This window comes from Eretmochelys imbricata, chromosome 7 (assembly GCF_965152235.1).
Source record: "Eretmochelys imbricata isolate rEreImb1 chromosome 7, rEreImb1.hap1, whole genome shotgun sequence".
In the NCBI taxonomy this organism is placed as follows: Eukaryota; Metazoa; Chordata; order Testudines; family Cheloniidae; genus Eretmochelys; species Eretmochelys imbricata.
In genome coordinates, this window is record NC_135578.1 from 81,317,685 (window position 1) to 81,342,270 (window position 24,586).

Sequence of the window (24,586 nt, forward strand, 5' to 3'; positions counted from 1 at the left end):
GTTTCCAAAATGGCTATCCACTTTTACAGTTAACAAGACTTCTTCGCTATTTAAAGTGAACAAGGACACAGACTGTAAACAATTTGTTTTGGGGCAGTGCACATGAGAGAGAGAAGCCAGGCAGAATGTGGGCTAGAAAGAGTGCCTACTGAATTTGGCCTAAAGATCAATTTCCATTTTTTGCTGACCAAAAATCTGTAATGTATTAAACAATTCTTGGTGGTTAATTAGCATCGCCAAGTCAACAACATAATATTTCATGGAAAATAAGGTTTGTTGTTCAGAAAATATGTGCTCTTATTCTTGCCCTTCTCAGCAGCCTGGTTTGTTTCACATATGGTTGGTTGCATGTTTAATTAGTGACTTTCTGTAAGTGTCTGCAATTAGCACAGTGATGATTAATAAAATAACCCCTTTAAAGCTCCATTTAGCCAGCAGAACTGCACAATCAGGTATAATTAATTCATCATTAATAAATCATGGCTGATTAACTAATCTGTTGATTACAAACACATTACTGCACAGCGTCCCACCTGAGCTCTGGTGATTTTTCTACACTAAACAGAAATGGAGACTAAGAAGAAATAAACTACAAAAAATCTGCATTAAACAGCAAGTATATTGGTTTGGTCAGGAAGATTTAGATAGGAGACATATTAAAAAGTTACTGGGCTTTGTTGATTATTAGTCCCCTTGGGGAAGAAAACCGTACTATCTATTTGTTAAATCTGGACAGGTGAACAATAACTGCTTCTTTAATGCAGCTACATTCTTATGGAGTTTTTCTAACAGTATTTCATAGTTAGATTATGAGCCACATCCACTCCTGAGTAAGCCTGCCTAAAGTGGGGAGCATAACAGACAAGGCAAGGTATAACTACTGCTCCACCAGGGGGCCTTGAGCCAGCAGTGCACCCCAAAAGTGGACAAGTCCATTCCAGCAATAAGCAGGGCCAGCCTGGCTGTGAAACATGCTCTTTCAGCGTTGTCCCAGGGCTAGTTTTATTACCGTCCACTGGTTTGGGGTTCCAGTATTGATAATCCCAAATGTTCAAAATCATAAATCAGGCCCTAAAGAGTCATGAGATTGACTTAAGAATGACGAGATTTATTTTTTTAATTGGAGGTTCTTTATGTTTGTCTTCTGGCTTTTGAGCCTTTAGGGCACACTCTGTTCTCATTTTCAAGATTTTCTCTGCAAGCATGTGGACCAGAAATTTACTTTTTTAACCATAAAATGAGACTCTCTCATAATCACTTGTCTCCAACAGCTCTAGAGCTTTAAGTAAAACATCAGATATTGAGAGTCTTGTGATAAAATCAAAAGTGGAGTTTACCCTCCAACACAGCTAATCCGTATGAATTATAATCCGTGCAAATTGCTCTCATATGACCACCCATGTGACTTGGGACTGATGCCTTTGAATTACACCAGGTTTACCACAAGCTAAAGAGAAAAGGAAGGACTTAAAGCAAGGTTTAGAAAAAAATAAGTAACTTGTAAAAAGGAGGAGAGAGTTCTAGATAAATAGAGCAGCACAACTGATGAGCTGAAAGGAGACCAAGAATGGGTCAAAATAAAAACCCAGGTGAGTAATCTACATGAGGTAAGACAGAGTGTGGTCCATGGAGGACACTGCAGGGTGAACTTTTTAGCCAGTCTCTAAAACATTCAGTAAAAATAATTATAGTGTAGGCAAGAGTGTTTCTCGCAGGTATCAGCCAGATTTATCCAACATATCATTTTGCTAATCATTTTTTTAAGTCTTTCTCTAAAACTTTACTCAATTTTCAAATCAAGACTTAACATTATGGGCCTCTACAATACATTTTTGTAAAGCATAGTTCATAAAAAGAACCAAAAAATATTTAAATATCCATTTACAGATTTCAGATGCTAATAAGTTATTTAATGTTACAGGTATAATTTGCAGGTTACAGGTGTGGAATAGAAGGGGATAAAAGAAGAACAACTGTCACAGTTGAGAGAAAATGACTGAGCAAGGGGAGAAGAATTTGCTTATTTTATTAGAGACAGAGTTTTAAAAGACATCCAAGGCTTTTAAGATGGGATTTGAAAAAAAAAATTAAAAGATGGCATAAACTGGGAGCAGGAACAAAAAAAGGCTGTTCCTGGACAGTGCAAAAGAATGATCTACACCTGTGAAGAGGCAAGGAATGAGGACAAAGACATCTGCAGTTGGAGAAACACAGGGAATGAACTGCTCAGTTCAGAGAGAGAGAGTGAGGTGAAGAGAAAAAGTCTACACAGGATCTTGAAAACAGGGATTTCTGAAATAGACAGGAGAAAAGTGAGAGTTTCTTAAGATGGTGGTGATTTACCGTTTAAGACTAAGAGATAATTACACACAATTTGAACAAACTGAAGCTTGGAATGATGGAGCCATTAGTGCCGATTCTCTTCAGAATGTCAAATTTGCTATTAATACAATAACTATCTGACCACCACCATCAACCCTTCCATCATTCCGTAGTGAAATCTTCTCTTCTCCTCCACAGGGAGAAGACTAAAAAGCTAAAATGAAAACAAGAGTCCACAAATTAATATCTATATTTCCAATTTTCCATTATTTTAAAAATAAACTTAGTGTTCTTGAAAGGATCTGAAAACTACAGAACAGGTGCAACACCAGTACAAATATCGCCTCACCAATGAGCCTTACATGTGGAAAGACAGATCAAGTTCTGTTCCAGTTTAGCCCCTTTCTACTGAGACTGACAACAAGACAGCCAGTTAGTACAAATTATGAATAGTGGGTTTTGTGATGTAGCCGGTGAACAACAGAACTGAGACCACTAATTCTGAGGTTTTCAGGCCAAATGACAGATAAAACTAATTCCTAATGTCTTATCTAAGTAGGCCGCAACTTTATTAAGTAAAATATCTGGGATCTATGCACCAACAACTCATCCAGTGCAGATCTTCTCTCCTTTGTAATCTGGTAGAGGGCTGCCATCAACCTTCCACTCTGTTAACCTGGTCCCAGCACCATTACTGAGACCCTGTAGCCGTGCCTCAGTGGATTGGTCACAAATGAGGATGCCAAATTCAGGATGAACTACTGAGGAATAGCATATACACCCCAAGACTGGTGGCTAATCCCCCATAGGATATACCAAACCAGCAACAAAAGTAAACTTCTGTTTCACCACACTGGCTAACAAGAAGTCATAAAGGCAGTTTCCTTGGGCATTCCAGTCCTTGTATTACCACCGAAAACACTGGATTTAAAGGTGAGTGGTTCTTTACAACCAGTCTATCAAATAAACAGTTCTTCTGATCCCAAAGGACCAAACCACACACCCAGGTTAATACATAACTTAGATCTTACCCAAAAAATCATGCGGTTAGTATCTAAAATCTAAAGGTTTATTTATAAAAAGAAAGAAAGGAAGGTGAGAGTTAAAATTGGTTAAAGGAATCAAATACATAAATTGAAAAGTTCTTGGTTCAGGCTTGTAGCAGTGATGGGATAAACTGCTGGCTTAAATCATGTCTCTGGCTGCTTCCAAATCATTGGAAGGACCTCAGTTCATTGGTTAGAATGCTCCCATTAATATAAGTTTATAGTCCAGAGGCTGGAGCAGGATAGAAGTAAAATGGAAGAGTTTCCAGGGCCTTTTATAGTTTCTGCCATGTGGAGGGAATCCCATTGTTCTTACTGTGGAAAATTACAGCAACAAGATGGAGTTTGGAGTCACATGGGCAAATCACATGTCCATGCATTTAGCCTTGTCACAGCAGGAAATTCTATTGAGTGTAGACAGGTGTCTCCCATGGTCCATTGTCAGTTAAATGTTCTTTTGATGGGCCACTCAATGTAAATAGTCTCTCCAAGATGTGCTGGCTAATTACCTTGTGGGTGTTACCTGGATTTCAAATATTTGTTCCTGGGGTATAGAGCCAATACTTATAAACTTCAAATACAAAAATGATACATACATACCTATAGCATAATCAGAACCAGCAAATCATAACCTTTTCATAGACACCTCACTTGACAACCTTTGTATAAGATTTGCTGCAAATATATAACAGTGGTTGCAACAATTATCTATATGATCATATTTTAATCAGATAACATCACAGATCCCACCACCCTCTCCTTATATGAAGGGTAAGAAGACGGGGAAGAGGGATTGTCTCCACTTTCTACCAGACATTAGGAGCCCCAGCCTTATTCCCTACCTTCTTTGGGAGTTGCCTTCTCCTAAGCTACTTCCAATTCTAGTTTATCGGGGAACTGAACTGTCTATTGAATGATTATTCGCACTGTATACCTGCCAAGATTCCACAACATGGATTTTTACAATTTAACCTATTCACTGAGTCCCTAAGCTGCTGATAGAAAAAGGTGAAAAAAGCCCCCACAATGGTCAGGCTAATTCCTTCCTGCCTCCGAAAGGACACCTAGTATAATATCTACAGCCAAGTCCAAAAACCCTTGACAGACAGCCAGGAGGCGCAAGCTCCAGAGACAAAAGTTGCTGACACTCTCAGCAGAAAGCTCAGATCTAGGCACTCACAGTTCAAACACCACAGCAAACACTGAGTGCTATACTGGGACACGAGGAAGGAGGTGGTTTCTTTCAGATATATATAAACAACACAAGGAATGCATTTCAATACATTTATTAAATATACTATTAAGCTAAAATAACGGACAGGAGACACTAAACAGTGGGCAAACATACACAACGCAGAGTATGTAGCTGCATATTGTATCATAATTTGGACTATAATAAGGATAAGTTACTGAATAGATTAATAGCTGCACTACGTTACTAATCATAGAATATCAGGGTTGGAAGGGACCTCAGGAGGTCATCTAGTCCAATCCCCTGCTCAAAGCAGGACCAATCCCCAATTTTTGCACCAGATCTCTAAATTGCCCCCTCAAGGATTGAACTCACAACCCTGGGTTTAGCAGGCCAATGCTCAAACCACTGAGCTATCCCTCCCCACATTAAAATGATGAAAAAGATTCTGTGCAAATGAAACACCCATGGGTACCTGCCTCCCTTTACAATAATGGCTGGACCCCTCCCACTCAGAGAGCCATAGACACCCTCCCCCAACTGGGCACTCCACACAGCACAGGCAGAACATGGCCAGTTGCTCCCTACCTGAGGCACAGGGGCAGTGTGCCCCTGCTGGCTGGGGCTCCCACCAGAAGCCTCCTCGCTGCTTGGCCTCCTCCTGCAGATCATGCGCTGGCTGTTCAGCTCCAGGATCTGGGTGGTGATGCCCTTGACGTGCAGCAGGTCATCCAGTGAGTTGAAGCCCTTCAGCTCCTCTCTCTTGCGCACGATGACACGGCTGGGACTACTTTCATGAGTAAGACAAATAGGATGGGTCTTTTACTGTGATGGCTTGTATGCTGCTTAAATATCCATTTTTCAAAAGTGGATAATTTTGCAAGAGAATAGCTCTTCTTACCATGCATTTCTTTTCTCCTCAGCTGTTGTGACCAGTAGCTATGGGCAAACCCTTTTAAAAAAAAAATACACTATAACACTGCATTAAAGGCACCAATCACAGTTTAAAATATACACAAATAGTAAACATAAAAGATCTAGGCTTATTGTGTTTAGAGTCAAAGCATTTAAGAGTCTAGGGAGGAGTTAAACTAACACGGTTATTAGTTACAGCTTAATTATTATTAATAACAACAGTAAGATTTTTGGATCTAACCTAAGTCCTTTCTCAGGAAAAACTCCCTTTGGTTTCAACGGGAGCTTTGCCTAAGTAAGAACCTTCCAGATTAGCTACCACAGTAGTAATAAATAATATTTAAAAACCTTTGACCAAAGGTTTTAAAATAAATAAAACAAATAAAATATATCATAACAACAGAACAAAATATTAGATAGCCAAACAAACAAAATGATGTTGTTCAAGAGGAGTCATACACTATGATTAAGAAAAACATTTTTTGGAAATAGGCTTTTAGATGCGTTTTAAAAAGGACAAGCTGGACTGATGTGGATATCCAGTGGGGGAGAGAGGGTTTAATATCCTCAGAGCTGCAAAAACTTAACTGACTGCAAACCTTGGGCATGATGGCACTAAGGGTATGTCTACACTGCAATCAGAGGCGTGACTGCAGCATGTGAACACATACCCAAGGTAGCTTTGATATAGCTAGCTCAAACAACAATTGCAGTGAAGCTTCGGCAGCAAGGGCAGCAACATTGGCTAGCTGCTCAAGTACGAACCCAGGATCCTAGGTGGGCTCATACGCTCATGCTACTGCAGTGTCACTACAGTTCTGGTGGGTCACTGGATCATTACTGGCTCAGTGGGAAGAATACTACCTAGTAAGTCACTAAAACTATTTTCTACACCTCCTGGGTTTTACTGGGGATGTCATCAATTCAAGTACTGACCAAACTTGATCCTGTTCAGTTTGTAAGATCCAACAAGATCACAGCCCAACGTCATACAACTGTGGAATATAGGAGCGAAGGGTTTTTTTTTTATTTCCACGTGTTTTTCAAAGACAAGAATAAAAAAAGACCACTATGTGAGGGGAAGGTGGGTAAATCAACAAAGTTTATATGTTACTACAAGAACAGCATCACAGAAAGTGCACAGAGATAGACAAGGAATCATAGAACATAGAAGATTAGGTTTGGAAGAGACCTCAGGAGGTCATCTAGTCCAACCCCCTGCTCAAAGCAGGACCAACACCAACTAAATCATCCCAGCCAGGGCTTTGTCAAGCCGAGGCTTAAAAACCTCTAAGGATGGAGATTCCACCACCTCCTTAGGTAACGCATTCCAGTGCTTCACCACCCTCCTACTGAAATAGTGTTTCCTAATATCCAACCTAGACCTCCCCCACTGCAACTTGAGACCATAGCTCCTTGTTCTGGAGCTTCGTGTCAGGAGAATAGTGAATGTTTTGAATATTCTTATCATCTACGGCTTCCTGGTGAACAAACTGTTACATAAAACAAAAAGATTAGTTAAGGGTCATTACATTATATGATTTTTTTCTACCATTTTACTAAAGGTGAATTCACCTGCTAGCAGTGGACTTAGGCAAGGCCTTCATGCAACTCCAGCGTACATAAATGCAATGAAGGTGTAGGCAAAAGGCAGCTGCATTGAGGCCCTCAGCATCCAGATAGATGGAAGAACATAGGGGGTTATGCTACATGTCAGCATCGTACATGCCAGCATGGAAGGGAGCACTGGAATGTAACAAGATAAAGGATAATATCTGTTCTTACATGGATACAATGGATAGAAAGGTGACACAGAAAGGCTACTATTTCAGGAAGTAGAGCCGGAGTAGAAATCACAGAGGAACTGCTGCACAGAAAAGTCTACCACCAGATTGGAGGACAAAGTTTCTTGAACTCCTGAACTCAGATTTGTGCAGGAGAATTTCACCTTTAACATGTTACAATATTTATAGCCATTACAAAAGTGATTTGATATGTAGACTGAAATATTACCTTTACTAACTCGTCCGCTTCCTGAAACTCCTAGATTAAAAAAATTGTAAGCAATATATACATTTTTCTTGAAAGCAATTTATAAATATAATTTTGTCTGACTTGTGGGTAGGTTGAGTATGGGGTAAGTCCAAAACAATATTATCTTCTGCCTGTCTGGCCTTAATTTCCTACTCAGAGTTACAAAAGTGGGAGATGTATTCATGTTTTCTAGAGAAGGAACATTGCAACATTTTGTTGCATTTAATTCATTATCAAAAGCAAGAAGCTGAAGCAATAAGAAGAGAATCTGTGGATTATGTAAGTCACTTACTGGCATATTCAAATAGGTAGAGTTATTACATTTTCAGCAGAATATCTAAACTAGAGTTGTACTTTAAAAGATCTTGGGTCAAGTCAGACAGTGCTTCTTCAAGCAAAACTCACATGTTGCTAAAGTTAATGGGTATACCAGATATCAGTCAATGGGGCCCCAACCTGTGTAGGGATTTCCTCTTGGCCTAAGAGGGGAAATAACTGGAGAAACTCTCTCCCTTCAGTAGCTGCCCCAGTCCAGTTTCGCATGTTTGGCTCCCTTCACTAATGAGAGTAATGGGGGAGGTTATGGGTATCTGAATATGGACTTCAAGATTTGGTCCTATTTATAACAGACAGACAATAATTTAAGGTGCAGTTGTAGCCGGCTCAGTCCCAGGATATTAGAGAGATATGGTAGTGCTTTTATTGGACCAACTTCTGTTGGTGAGAGAGACAAGCTTTCGAACTACACAGAGCTCTACTTCAGGTCCACAAAAGGTACTCTTAGCAGCACAGCTAATGGAAGGTGGAACGCACTGTTTAGCATAAGTAATTAGCACATATTCTAAGGAACCATTCAAGGCAGCTGGTGGCTACCTGGTGGCTGAACTTTGTGACTTTGTCCTCATCCACAACTATTTCACCTTTGGGGACAATTTACACCTTCAAGTCAGTGGTACTGCTATGGGTACCTGCATGGCCCCACAGTATGCCCACATTTTTATGGCCGACTTAGAACGATGTTTCTTTAGCTCTTGTCCCCTAAAATCCCTACTCTACTTGTGCTACACTGATGACATCTTCAACATCTGAAAGAAAGAGATGTTTTCCCCATGGGAAAGAGGCCCTTGAGGAATTCCACCAGGATTTCAACAATTTCCACCCCACCATCAACCTCAGCCTGGACCAGTCCACACAAGAGATCCACTTCCTTGACACTAAAGTGCAAATAAGTGATGGTCACATAAACACCACCATATACCGGAAACCTACTGACCGCTATACTTACCTACATGCCTCCAGCTTTCATCACATAATCCATTGTCTACAACAGTGGCTCCCAAACTGGTTCTGCCATACTAGCCGCCGCTTCCAGCAGCTCCCATTGGCCTGGAGCAGTGAACCGCGACCACTGGGAGCCGCGATCGGCCGAAACTGCGGACGCGGCAGGTAAACAAACAGGCCCGGCCTGCCGGGGGCTTTTCCTGCGCAAGTGGCGGAACAACTGTATTTGCTCCCATCCCTCAGACAGAGGCAAACACCTACAGGATCTCTAACAAGCGTTCTTAAAACTACAATACCCACCTGCTGAAGTGAAGAAACAGATTGACAGAGCCAGAAGAGTACCCAGAAGTCACCTACTACAGGACAGGCCCAACAAAGAAAGTAACAGAACACCACTAGTCATCACCTTCAGCCCCCAACTAAAACCTCTCCAGTGCATCATCAAGAATCTACAACCTATCCTAAAGGACGATCCCTCACTCTCACAGATCTTGGGAGATAGGACAGTCCTCACTTACAGACAGCCCCCCACCTGAAGCAAATACTCACCAGCAACTACACACCATACAACAAAAACACTAACCCAGGAACCAATGCCTGCAACAAACCCCGTTGCCAACTCTGTCCACATATCTGTTCAAGGGACACCATCATAGGACCTAACCACATCAGCCGCACCATCAGGGGCTCATTCACCTGCACTTCTACCAATGTGATATATGGCATCATGTGCCAGCAATGCCCCTCTGCCACATACATTGGCCAAACCGGACAGTCTCTAAGCAAAAGAATACATGGATACAAATCAAGTCAAGAATTATAACATTCAAAAACCAGTCAGAAAACACTTCAATCTCCCTGGACACTCAATAACAGACTTAAAAGTGGCATTTCTTCAACAAAAGAAATCTTCAAAAACAGACTCCAACGAGAAACTGCAGAACTGGAATTAATTTGCAAACTGGACACCATCAAATTAGGCCTGAATAAAGAATGGGAGTGGATGGGTCACTACAAAAAATAATTTCCTCCTACTGTTACTCACACCTTCTTGTCAACCGTTTGAAATGGGCCACCCTGATTACATTAGTCTCATTACCACTACAAAAGTGATTTTTCCTCCCTTGGCATTCTACTGTTGAGACTAGCTCACTTCCACTTTAATTGAATTGTCTCGTTAGCACTGACACCACCCCCCCCCACACACACGGTAAGGCAACTCCCTTTTCATGTACTCTGTATACTGCCTACTATATTTTCCAGTCCATGCATCTGATAAGTGGGTTTTAGCCCATGAAAGCTTATGCCCAAAGAAATGTGTTAGTCTCTAAGGTGCCACAAATACTCCTTGTTGTTTTTGCATTCAAAACTGTGTGGTTGAGAGCAGGGTGAGATGGAGTTTAGCTATGTCAGGACTGTAGACAGACAGTCATCCAAGTCTTTTATTTAATAAAAGCAAAAAACAAACAAACCTACTTAAGTGAGACTGATGATGGATGATCCCAGGAAGCAAACTAAAGCAGAGCAGAATTGGAACCCAGCTACAAGTCATCCCTGCTGTGGTAATATTTTGTTCCTGCAGATGGAACTGTGTGGTTGAGAGCAGGGTGAGATGGAGTTTAGCTATGACAGGACTGTAGACAGACAAGCAGGTCATTATGCAGGAAGCCTGTTTGGATGGTGCCCTTAGTAGAAAAATACCACCATAGGGCTCATATTGGGAAAGACAGTTACACTATGTCCCTTCCTCCCCCAAACAGCAATACTGTATCCCCACAAACAGTGGTAATATCTTCTCCCAAGTACCTTTGTGCTCCAAGTTTTTCTTAACTGCCAGCAAAGAGAAGTGGGATGTAGCATGCCACTCCATATGTGAGCACAGAAGGGTCCCAAAATACTGCAGAATACAGTAAAGTTACTATAATTTATTTATTTTTGAGGGGGAGGCCTTATTACTATAGAATACTGTACTATTCTTGTATCAGTTGTGACAGGGTTGGGCCAGATGGCTACAGGAGAGTAATAGAAGGCAGATATATTAGCCCCAGGTTAAGTAGGTCCCTTTTCCCTGGATAAGGTAACAGGGAAGGTTCCAGAACAACCAGGAACCTTCTGGAGACAATTAAGATAAACAGGCTGATTAGAACACCTGCAGCCAATCAAGAAGCTGCTAGAATCAATTAAGGCAGGTTAATCAGGGCACCTGGGTTTAAAAAGGAGCTCACTTCAGTTTGTGGTGTGCGTGTAGAAGCTGGGAGCAAGAGGCACTAGAAGCTCAGAGTGAGAACGCGGACTGTTGGAGGACTGAGGCGTATAAGCATTATCAAACACCAGGAGGAAGGTCCTATGGTGATAATAAAGAAGATGTTGGGAGGAGGCCATGGGGAAGCAGCCCAGGGAATTGTAGCTGTCACACAGCTGTCCCAGAAGGCACTCTAGACAGCTGCATTCCACAGGCCCTAGGCTGGAACCCGGAGTAGAGGGCAGGCCTGAGTTTCCCCCAAACCTCCCAACTCCTGGTCAGACACAGGAGTTCACCTGGACTATAGGTTCAGAAAAAAAAAGTCAAGCTGAGGGCTGCCTGAAGCTCAAAGGCAAGCAAATCTGCCAATACGCACAAGACCCACCAAGGTAGAGGAAGAACTTTGTCACACAGTGCTCCACGAATGGGATTGACTACAGCTGTTCCTCCTCCAAAAACACATCCTGTTGTCCAAGAACCCTCATGGGTGGGCTCCATGTTTCTGGAGGTAGACGTGGTCTACATAAAGTTCAGATCTGTGGTATACTATTGACCCTCCGCCCAACACACACAGCGTACTGTCTTGCTCTCAGCTGCAACCCCAGTGCCTGTAAACCATCTTCAGGACCTATCACCATTCTTCAGACCATTTAATTGTGATCCACTCTTGGTAATGTCATCAGAGTCACCAACTGAGGCTCTGACCCACTATCTATTAAAGTAAATTTAATTATATAATATTAACTTGTATTTATCATACATTTAAAGGATATGCAAAATCTAAATCTGGAGGGCTTCTGATTTTTGGTTTTAACCGATAAACACAGATTTAAAAAACCTGATACAATTTGTGTTAAACAATAAGTGCTGGAAAAACACACTAAAAATAGTTACTTGTATCTAAGGGCTTGTCTATACGGAGCAATGTTGTCGTCTACAGTGGTGTGATTTCTGAAGTGTACTGAAGCACTGTGCATTAATTGGTCCACCCTGCTTAAAGATTCCCCAATGCACTTTAACATAGTGCTGTTTGAAAAAGAACCACATTAAAGCGCACCAGGGAACATTACAAAGTGATTACTCATTACAGTATATACAAAGAGAAACCAGTAGAAAAAACAAACTTCAATTTGTGAACATCTACATAAAACTCAAAAATGCCTAAAAATAATTCCTCACAAATGAAATTAATAAACAGATAAAAACAGAAGTCCTAAATATATAAAATACACTTAATGAATCTACTTTGACACTTGATGGCAGTATTATAACCCACTTAGTACTAGGATATATGTGGATATGAGATAATGGGATATAATACAATCAGACATTGCAGTTCAACTGGAGGCAAACAGTCATGATCTACTGAACAACCATGTTCTATTCCTAGATCTGTCACTGACTCACATTGAGCCTTGTGCAAGTAATAACTTCTCTATGCGTCTGTTTCTCTACTTGTGTAATAAGAATAATTACACTTTCCTCCTACCTATCAGGATGAAGATTTATTAATCTTTGCACAATGCCTTAAGGATATGTGTTTGCTATATATTTTATATACTATGTATAAAGTGCTAAATATTACGTTACCTAGGTTGCTAGTTAGTATATTGTCTTTATGTAATTCACCTAAAACACAACAGATCAACAAAGAGTGAATTCAACTTCTTTAAAAATCTATGTACAGGACACTTTTTCCTCTTTCAAATATATGACACCGTCACATCTCCAAGATTTTTGCTTTATTGTCTTACAGGCTCATAAATTTGAACCCTTAAAATATGGAGAAAGAAATTCTCCTTGTTATGCGGCAAGTAATTTTGTTAGGAAAACATAGATTTACTTTTGGTAAACTCATCTGTAGAGTGCAGTTTCCAAGAGGTTCATTTCTGTTGCAATTTTTTGGTGTGAATCTTCATGCAATTCTTAAAATTGAAACAATGAAAAAAATTCAATAGGAGGCCAGCAAATACAGCATCAGACTTTTCAGTAATTTAACTAAACCATCTCATTTTCTGTTATAATAAAGATAAAGTGATTTGTCTATTTACTAGAAAAGATGCTATTATTATGCTTTATATATTTTTTCTTTTGCACAATGAGTGATAAATAGCTGTCTGTCTCATTATCTTACCTATCTATTGATTAAGGAGGAGAAAATGGGATCATTCAAAAATGTACCACCCTAAAACTCAATCCCATTCATGAATGCAAGCCTTTCTGAAGGCTGGGATTATAGTTCAGACAGGCTCTATTCAAATATCATGTGTAATTCCTAGGGCACCTTTTACTGGAGGCAACCACCGAAATGGAAGAAATCTGAAAAGAGTGACACCTGGTACCAATCAGAGAGACTGCCAGACCTGCCCGACCTTTCAACAGGCTGCTCTAACTTTCACTGGGGGTCCAAGCCAGTGCAAATTGACCCCAGGATATGGGAGTTGTAAAGGTAGTTTAAAGCCACATTCACGCATTTCCAGTGTCGGTCCCACAGTGTTACAAGGGTCACACCTTGACCAGACTGGAGGATCTGGTCTTTAAAGTACTGGGACTTCAGTAAATCAGTGAATCTTCCAAAACTCACTCATTGTTACTGCTGATGGATTGAAGTTTGCCAATCTGCTAACTCCAATTATCTTCCTCGATTACTTGCAGCCAGTGATCCCAAATTACAAACGTAAAATAATGATTGCTTAATAACATATCGTTCTTGAACAACTGATCCTCCGTAACTTACAACATGCTAACTTTTTATAGTAACTTAGCTCTTTATTTCTCCAGAGGAACAGTTCTGAATCTTAACCCTTATAAATACAATGAAACAAAATGAAGGTCTGCTAAAAATATCAGGGGGGTTTTAATCAGAGTTTATCAGTAATGTTTTGAAACACTGCCATCTTGTGGCAGTTTTGAAACATAACATGATCTACTTTCCCATTTTTGTGTAAGTGATCAACACTTTTTGAAATACATCAGCTGATGTAAGGATTGAAAATAACCATTAAGTATTGCCAACTCTCAGGAGTTCTCACAATATTTGGTGGTTTTTTTAAAGCCCCATATCTTGCAGTCAGATAATTACAAGAAAATCTATGCTTTCATTTTTTAAAGTAAATTTCTAGACCTCATTGTAGAGATCTTGAAAATGTGAACCTAACAGCACCCAAAGCAGAAGGCAAATAAAAATAAACTTTTTTAAAACTAAAAACCTCAAGATTTTTAGCCAATCATTTTGGGAAGCTTGACTCATAATTTTTTAACAGGTAGGACTGGCAATCCTAATGGTGTCCAGAGACACTGCAGGTTCCACAACAGGTTTTTCCTGAATAGGTAGATTAAATCGTGGCCAGAGCCAGTGATAGGCATTATAGGCACATGCCTAGAATTTCAGGGTTTAGTTTCTAGCCATCGTGATTACAAAGAAAAGATTGGGAATGTGATTTGAATGTTACAGATTCAGCAACATCTAAGCCTACAGACATGGTTCGGGGTGGGGGGGGGGGAGGAACAATCACATGCACCTCAATGGGATTTTAAATTACAATACCCACTGCTCCAGGGGGCCCCAGCAGAGGACTGTGTGACAGGAGCGAAAAGAGTGCTGTAAGCATAACACATCCACATAAGTAGCTACACCACGCCTACTGAGCTAAATACTGAGGAGACCTGTACTGCCATTCCTGATGTTCCTATGAGGAGTGACAGCGCTGCTATTCCTGAAGGAGTTACAAACTGGCCCCCTGCCACTACTCCTGGCTCTCTGTGAGGGGAAGGGAACCTCTTTCCACCACCACTCCAAATGGGAGTTGGGGCATGCTTCAAGCTTATTTAATCCAGTCCTGGGTTAAGTAGGGATGGTTCTAGGATTTCTTTTGGAAGGGGAGAGGGAGTGTAAGGATTTCCTTCTGTTCTCTTGAAACTGCATCAATGTTGATGAGTATGGCTATGTTTTAAAATGTTTAATGTAAGAAAGACAGTTTAGATAAATTAGACTAGACAGAGGCAATGTGAGCATCCACGGACAGCTCTACCAATATTCCTCAAACATTATCTTGTGAAACCACCTCTTGTAATGAAAGGGTAGTGAATTCTGCATCCCAGTTTAATACTTTGCCTCTCTGGTGAGACTGACAGAGTGCCAGTTGGTACCAAGTTTTTAGTGATATGGACAATTCCACTGGGAATTGGACTGAATCTACCACAATCATCAAGTAGCACAAATTTTTATTCTCTACTAAAGTGAGCTAAAGTTGAACCAACCACACAGAGGTGAAAGGCTCTTTATCTCATTAACAATTCCCCAAGCTTTCTATTCCTCCTGTTCTTCCCTGTTGGAAAAAAAATCATCCCACTTCATTAAAAAGAAAACACAAGTTTCGGAAATTGTAGGAATTACTCTGGTCTTTATTCCCCAGGTCATTTTGACTCCCTGCTCAGTTTCCTTTCAGCATACAATCAAGAGCCATTCTATTGCAACTGCTTGCCAGACCAGATTTCAATAAATTTGTTTTCCTGCTCTGTTGCTCTAATGCTTTTCAAAAATTCAAATAATCTGGAACAAAATTAGTTTATTCCTAAAACACATATCAACCTCAAAAAATGTGCTTCTTAAAAAAAATTTAAACATTTTTCTTTTGAAAAAAAAGAATTTAGCATTCATAATAGTTGATGTTAACAACACTGATTTGAAGCTCTCTCTACCAGCAGAATATCAGATACTAAAGTCTTATACAAGTAAAAAATGAACGGAAGTGGAGTCTGTGTAAGGTCAGGCCCAGTTTAAGTATAGCACAGGTAATAACATTTTAATTGCTTTTAAAATTTTTTTTTTTTTTTAAAGCTTACATCTTCAAGGAGACAAACTGCTGTAAGATTTCCACAAAATGATTGACATATAAACACATCGACTGTGAAGAAAGAAATCTGCATTCTTCCCATCTTTACAAAGTTGCTTTTAAAAGTTCTGTCAAAGAGCAGACTAAACTAACCTTTCTCCAAGCACTAGCACAAATCTCAAAGTTAATGTTTCAGTAGGTGTGCAGAAAGACTTGATAATTTGTATGGTAGTAAGTCTCTCATGACACCCCTACACCTAAGACATACTTTTAGCCCAATTTCATGAGGCACCAAGCTTTTTGTGCTTCCAGAATACCAGGCCCAGTTTTAACTATTTAAAATTTGTTTTTAATCTTTCCATTTATATTTTTTTATATAGTTGTATAGCCACTGATATTACTGGGTCCTTAATATAATCTAGCCCAGAGGAGGGCACCGGTTAGGGGAGGCTGTGCCTCCCCAAACAGCCAGGCATGCCCTGGCCCCCGCCCCCTATCCAACCCCCACACTTCTCACCCCCTGATAGCCTCCCCGGGACCCCTGCCTCATCCAACTCCCCCTGTTCCCCGACAGCCCCCCGCAGACCCCTGCCCTATCCACACACACACCCTGCTCCCCGTCCCCTGACTGCCCCTGGACCCCCCGCCCCTAACTGCCCCCCACCGCCCCATCCAACCCCCCCTCCTTCCTGACTGCCCCCCTGGGAGTGGTTTTCCCAGGGATTGAAATTAGCGGGGGGTGTTTGAATTTCGGGGGGGGGGGGGAGGGAGTCAGGGCCGATGAAGGGTCAGACTGTGAGGTGAAGGTAGGCTGTACGGCACCATAGTAAAAACTGAAAAATGTTTCATGACCAATTTTATTAGATTTAAACTCATGTTTTAAAATCATCACACAAATTAAAAGTTGGCTACTCAAGCCTTCTATGAAGCACTAAGTCTACATCTTCCTTGGCTTTTTGTTATAATTTTGCACAACTCTGTTAAGGAACTTCTTGAATACAATGCGTTCATCTTTGGTGGCTTCTCGTGTGTCCGGTACTTCCATTCCTTCAATTGATATGCTCATTAGTTCATTCACATGATCAGGCAGAAAAGGCAACTTCTTTCAGAATACAAAGTTCTATTTAATGATGAAAAAGAATGCTCAACTGTAGCAGTTGTGACTGGGAGTAGCAAGAGATGAATTCCTACTTCTTTCATCCCAGGAAACATAGCACAAAGATCGGGTCGAACCACTAGCAATGATAAAAAAAGAAGTTGAAGTCAAATCTTCATTCATTCATCATATGATATTCCGCTCTGTGTTCAAAGTCTCTATTTTGTCCTGATCACATAGCAGCCCCATTGCTGGTCATGCCTCACTCCACTCAACTTAATAGGACAGGCATCTGTAAAAGCTACGTAGAGGTTGAGTAGAATCCAGAAGTTGCTGTTGTAGATTTTTAAGAATCAAATCTGTGTACTTTTTCAGTTGTCTTAACAAAACACTTCTTTCCCTCTTCACTTAAGGATTCAATATAAATGCCTTCATTAGTCAACTTCTGGACTGAAGTCTTTGCTTCTTCCAGTACTTTTTCAATGAATAGCTCTCTGATTGATCCAAATGTAGCTTCTATTGCTGGACAAAGATCTACTACTGTTGTAATAGATTCCTGGATGGCATTGTTTAAAATGACCCAAGTGGTTTCAACAGTAGACTTACAAGAGAGAGAATGGCAATAGTCTTCTCTGAACGTAGTAGCAAAAATAATCCACCAGCCTCACTACTTAGATCCATCCCATCTTGGTAGATACTTTCCAAAGTCAGTAATAACAGCTAGAGTAATTTTAAGACAACAGCCAAGGACTGCTCATGAGAAAGCCAGAGGGTTTTCCCGGGTTGGACGGATAGGATCTTCTATATTTTCCAAGATATTCAGTCTTTTTGAACTCTTGCTGAAAAAATATAATGAAGACATTAAATTTATAGCTTTTTTCATGTCTTTTGAAGATTCTGCAGCTCATACTAGTGCTAGTTGCAGTAGATGGCCTTTGCAGTGTGTATAGGAGAGATTAGGGTTACACTTTTCTCTGAGCAAAGCTTGTATTCCACCATGTCTTCCAGAGAAGTTTGCAGCTCCATCAAATGCACAAGCAGCCATCTGTTTGGGGTCCAATTGACAAGCATTTAACTCTAAGATGTGGGTTGTCAGAGATGCAGCCGATGTGTCTTCTATAACTTGAACATCTAGAAATGCATCTACTGGCCTATCACTGACATCAAGATAACGTACACAATGACTTAATACTTGATGCCCATTTGCATCGGTGCATTCATCAGCCATGTATGCAATTTTTTTGAATGTGGTGAGAGAGTTTTTCACTTTTTCAACTGTTGAGTCTTTCACCATTGCACCGCATACTTGTAGTCAGTTAGTTAAGTTTCTTGCAGAAAGATAGTGAGCATTTGCTGGTCTTGTTTGGAACTAGTGTTCAATTACAGGATGAACAAGTGACAATGCACTTAACATTGGCCTCCAGTTTGTAGTGTGTGGTATCTCTTGCTTAAATAGAAAGTAGAATGCCACAGCCATGTTTGTTCGCATGAACTGTGTTGTGTCTCCAGCATTCTTAACAGCCTCATTAAGTACTTCTAAAATTGGCTTTGAAAGTGGGCTTATAAGGCTTTCTGAACGTTGATGCAGTCCAGAGGCCTGGTGTTTTGCTACCTTTTCATGTAGTTTGTCAGCATTGGCTTTGCTAATCAGTCTGACAAACCAAGCTCCTCCACTTTTACCAATTATAGCATTGGAAAGCTTTCCTTCTTCCTAAGGCTTTTTTTCTTTTCTTTTTTTTTTTTGTACAAGAGGTGCACCAGTAGCCATCTTTTGTAACTTCAATAAATGGGAACACTTTGACCAACAAACATCGGGAACTGCCTTTACGTTTTGGAGACACAGTTTCTTCAGTAGGTAGCTGTATTTGTGCTTCGGGCTGGTCAGATATAGATACACCACTTGAACCTTCAGATGACATGTTGATATATTCTTGGTTCTTCGTGTGTTCTTCACCTTAGTTAGTTTTTGAGGCCTTTGAGTGGAAAAATTGTTGTATTGTTTTTTGTCTTTTCATTTTCACTTTCACCTGCAACATATAAAAGAGATATGAATAAATTAAATGTTTTGTTAGGATAATGCAAATTTAACATGAGGATAATGCAAAATACACCAAAACACATAACAGGTCTAGATTTCTAAAAAAAAAAAAAAAATAATAATTTTTTTTAAAAATGTATTTAATTTAAATTGACTTTTGAAAAGTAAGCCATCATGGGATAAGAGGAAAGTCCTCTCATGGATCAGTAACTGGTTAAAAGATAGGAAACAAATTACCAGTTTTCAGAATAGAGAGAGATAAATAGTGGTATCCCTGAGGGGTCGGTACTGGGACCATTACTGTTCAACATATTCATAAATGATCTAGAAAAATGGGTAAACAGTGAGGTGGCAAAATTTGCAGATGATGCAAAACTATTCAAGATAGTCTGCTTTGGACTTAACTAAGAGTTACACAGGGATTTCACAAAACTGGGTGACTGGGCAACAAAATGGCAGATGAAATTCAATGTTGATAAATGCAAAGTAATGCACGTTGGAAAACAATCTCAACTATATATACAAAATGATGGGGTCTAAATTAGCTGTTAACACTCAAGAAAGAGAGGTTGGAGTCATTGTAGATGGTTCTCTGAAAATATCCACTCAATGTACAGCAGCAGTCAACAAAGCAAACAGACTGTTGGGAATCATTATGAAAGGATTAGATAATAAGACAGAAAATATCATTTTGCCTCTATATAAATCCATGGTACATGCACACCTTGAATACTGTGTGCAGATCTGGTCACCCCATCCCAAAAAAAGATATATATGAATTGGAAGAGGTACAGAGATGGGCAACTAAAATGATTAGGGGTATGAAACAGAAGGAGAGATTAAAATGAGTGGGAATTTTCATCTTAGAAAAAAAGAGACAACGAAGGGGGGATATGATAGAGGTCTATAAAATCTTGACTGGTGTGAAGAAAGTGAATAAGGAAATGTTTTTTAATCCTTCACATAACACAAGAACTAACAGTCACCCAATGAAATTAATAGGTAGCAGGTTTTAAAAAAAACAAAAGGAAGTACTTCTCCACACAACATAAAGTCAACCCGTGGAACTCTTTACCAGGGGATGCCATGAAGACCAAAATTATAACAGGATTAAAAAAAAGAACTAGATCCGTTCCTGGAGAATAGGTTCATCAATGGCTACTAGCCAGGACGGGGAGGGATGCAACACCATGCTCTGAATGTCCCTAGTCTGTTTGCCAGAAGCTGGGAATGGGTGACAGGGGATGGATCACTTGATGATTACCTGTTCCGTTCATTCTCTCTGAAGCACCTGGCCTTGACCACTGTCAGAAGACAGGATACTGGGCTATATGGACCATTGGTCTGACCCAGTATGACCATTCTTATATAAAAATTAATTATAATAATGTTTAGTACAGATACTCCCCAACATAATGACCTCTCAAGTTAGCAATGATGTGAGATAACAACCTTGGAAAATAATGCATTTTAAAAATCTTGGCCTACTAGGCAACATATGTATATAAGTTTCCATCCCCGGTCACAAATCTAGCATTCTGGAGCAAAGTCACTAAAATATAGTCTAACAAACGTTTATTTAACGTCCCCTCACTTTTCCCTCCATCGCACCCCACTCACCGGTGTTGTCCTTGGTCAGTGGAGACTCAGAGTTGGGGGACAAGAAGGCACCTTGCTCGTTCCTCCAGCTGCTCACTGTTTGCTCTGTCCAGTTGTTCGTTGTACTACCATTCACTCCACTGCTCTCTTGCAAAGGGCCCTGCACAGTGGCCCTTCTGCTACAACCGTGACCTCTGCAAGTTCATCTCTTGAGGTTCTACTGGCTCTCAGTGATTTCAGCTGAGATCTCAATGGGGGAACCTCTCTGCTAATACAGGCTGGGCCGTCTCTTCCACAGAAACACTGTCCCATAGCAGGTCTAAGCACTTAGCCTGATTATCAGTGATTTCAGCTGTAGTCGTCACTTAACAGAACAAAAGACTCTCTATGGAGTCTAATCAGCTCTGTCTTTAAACAGTGGAGAGGGGCAGGTCAAATCATACTTGTGACTCAGACAGACCATCAAGCAAAACACCTGTCCCCGCCCTCTCTCTTGATGCCCTCAATCAACGCAGGCTAAGTACAGTTCTACTGCCCTTTACTCATACAATAAGAACAACAACATTTCATTACCCCCCTCCCCCGCATTCAAATGATTTGTAACCCAACCTTAGCCAAAATCTATCACGTGGGCAACACAGCTCTGTTTGCTAGATACCTAGGTAGATTAGGTATAAATGTAAATACAGTCTGGTCCTGAAGCCTTTCCCCCCAGCTCATCACTAGCTGTCAGGGAGAGCTTATTTAGACTTTGCTTACAAATCATAATTTGAAATTATTAGGTTGGCCAACATCACCGAAATGAATGTACTGATATTGTCATAAAAATCAACAGCTGTATAAGTAAGCTAGTCTATGTTCATACTTTTCAAATCTATTATACTTTTTCAGATACATTTATTTTATGCTATACTTTTAAAGTGTGTATTAATGTTTCAATTTCAATTCAAATTTCCAGTCACTAAATTGGCATGTAACTAGTTCACAAAACTGGGGTGTGGGGAAATTCAGGGGGGTGTAGGTGTGAAAGTAGAATGAATTATATTGAAATTATAATTCATTAAAGAAATGCTACTTGAAGGGTTTGTTGAAATATAATTGTCAGAAAGAGAAACATTAAGGAGTGTGAGACAATGGGTCCTCAAACTAATTAACTTAGAGCTCCTACTGAGCTAGGAGATTGGTAAACGTTAGTATGCAAATAAGATATGTATGTATATTTGTCAGTTTCTGCTTCCTTTTGTCTCTTATGTTAAATTGGCTTTGGCTTATTTGTATAAATAAGTTAGCTTGAGCCTCAGAGAGGGGCTCACATATCTGGGTGCATCGGCAAAGCGCTTTGTTAATAAACAGAGTGGTCTGACAAATTATGTGAGTCCTGAATCTGACTTTGACATAGGGAAATCACTGCCCAGGACCCCTGCCCCATCCAACCACCCCTTCTCCCTAACCGCCCCCCCCACTGGGACCCCTGCCCCATCCACACCACCTGCTCCCTGTCCCCTGACTGCCTGCTACCGCCCTGACCAACCTTTCCTCTCCTTCCTGACTGCCCCCCCCGGGACCTCTGCCCCCATTCAATCCCTGTTCCCCACCCTCTGACTGCCCTGACCACCCCTAATGGTGGAATCTCCATCCTTAAAGGTTTTTAAGGCCCAACTTGACAAAGCCCTGGCTGTGATGATTTAGTTCAGGGGTGGCCAACCCATGGCTCCGGATCCAACCTTCAGAGGTTAATATGCAGCTCTTGGCATAGGTGCTGACTCCGGGGCTGGAGCTACAAATGCTAAGTTTCCAATGTGCTGTGGGGTGCTCACTGCTCAATCCCCTACTCTGCCCCAGGCCCTGCCCCCACTCCACCCCTTTTCCGATGGTCCCTGCTCCTTCCCTGGAGCCTACAATTCCCTCATGCCTCCCACCCTCAGAGCTTACTGCGCACAAGAAACAGCTGATCGCGGGAGGCATGGGGAAAGAGTGGGAGACGCTGATTGGTGGGCCTGCCGGCAGGTGCTAGGCACTGGATGGGGGAGCTGCTGACATATTACTGTGGCTCTTTGGCAATGTATATTGCTAAATTCTGGCTCCTACTCAGGCTCAGGTTGACCACCCCTGATTTAGTTGGGGATTGGTCCTGCTTTGAGCAGGGGGTTGGACTAGATCACCTCCTGAGGCCTCTTCCAACCCTGATCTTCTATGATTCTATGACTTTTATTGAGTTGCTCCAGACCTGACAGGGGAGAATACAGTTTTAGGACTATGTTAAAGTGAAGGAAAGAGAAAAGAATTACAGCTTTGGCTTGACTAGGCTCTCTGGTGGAGTATAAGCCTGGCCACTGCTCTCAGCCTACTCCTTAATAATAAAAAGAAAAGGAGTCCGTGTGGCACCTTAGAGACTAACCAATTTATTTGAGCATGAGCTTTCGTGAGCTACAGCTCACTTCATCAGATGCATACCGTGGAAACTGCAGCAGACTTTATATATACACAGAGAATATGAAACAATACCTCCTCCCACCCCACTGTCCTGCTGGTAATAGCTTATCTAAAGTAATCGTCAGGTTAGGCCATTTCCAGCACAAATCCAGGTTTTCTCACCCTCCACCCCCCCACACAAATTCACTCTCCTGCTGGTGATAGCCCATCCAAAGTGACCACTCTTTACACAATGTGCATGATAATGAAGTTAGGCCATTTCCTGCACAAATCCAGGTTCTCTCACTCCCTCACCCCCCTCCAAAAACCCACCCCCATACACACACAGACTCACTCTCCTGCTGGTAATAGCTCATGGTGAGGGAGTGAGAGAACCTGGATTTGTGCAGGAAATGGCCTAACTTGATTATCATGCACATTGTGTAAAGAGTTGTCACTTTGGATGGGCTATCACCAGCAGGAGAGTGAATTTGTGTGGGGGGGTGGAGGGTGAGAAAACCTGGATTTGTGCTGGAAATGGCCTAACCTGACGATTACTTTAGATAAGCTATTACCAGCAGGACAGTGGGGTGGGAGGAGGTATTGTTTCATATTCTCTGTGTGTATATAAAGTCTGCTGCAGTTTCCACGGTATGCATCTGATGAAGTGAGCTGTAGCTCACGAAAGCTCATGCTCAAATAAATTGGTTAGTCTCTAAGGTGCCACACGGACTCCTTTTCTTTTTGCGAATACAGACTAACACGGCTGTTACTCTGAAACCTCCTTAATAATGCTACTGAAGCAGAGCATGTGAGTGGTTGAGGGTGATGTTTGTGGCCAGCTGGAAAAGCCCCAAGCTGCACTACAATTACAAAGGTCTCAAGACTTTCTGTCTCCCCACCCGCCCACAAGGCAAACGGCTAGAAAACGCGCTCCCCTTCTTTATCCTGAATGTGCACGGACATGACCATCGATCGTCCCCAAGGCAAACACCCCAAACCACCCCCGTTCTCCTGCGCGCGCAGTGTATGCCGTGGCTACAATAACCACTGCGCATAGCCGGGCTCGCCTCCCCCCGGGCAGAGGTCACTTGAACGACAGATCGCGGACTGCGAGGTGGGGAGCCAGCCCGTGAACGGGTAGGCAGCAGGCGGAGGGGGAAAGGTGCTGGCCTGCGCGGTGGGAAGGGGGGGCGGTCACGGCGTCCCAGGTGAGAGGGAAGCTGCCGCCTGTGGGGCGGGAACACGGGATTTCGCGCCCCAGGGCGGAGCTGTCTAGTTCCGTTACAAAGGCACAATAGACCTCCCTACCGCTACCCTCTACCCAACAACTACGCATGCGCCTCCGCCGCCACCCTTTCCCTCTGTTCTGGAATCTAGCGGGATGTCTAAGCAGCACCTTGGCGTTGCCTGTGCGCTATTAAGGACACATGCTATTGGTATTATAACGAATACCTTACGCATGCGCGCTTACGCCCACTGTTTTGTAACGCATGCGCCCTTGCACCTACTAGGCACTCGGGAGTTATTGTCGAGCGGTATCTTTTATTCGTGCATGCGCTTTTCTTCATCTT

General features: G+C 41.5%; 1 long non-coding RNA gene across 1 annotated transcript; it reads right to left on the reverse strand.

Annotated features, from left to right (window-relative positions):
* Positions 1 to 5,154: 5,154 nt before the first annotated feature.
* On the reverse strand, positions 5,155 to 24,578 carry LOC144267621 (uncharacterized). The gene is made up of 3 exons (XR_013346643.1): positions 24,524 to 24,578; positions 5,462 to 5,512; positions 5,155 to 5,350 (listed from the first exon to the last, which is right to left on the reverse strand). It is a non-coding gene; the product is annotated as an uncharacterized LOC144267621 (long non-coding RNA).
* Positions 24,579 to 24,586: the final 8 nt, after the last annotated feature.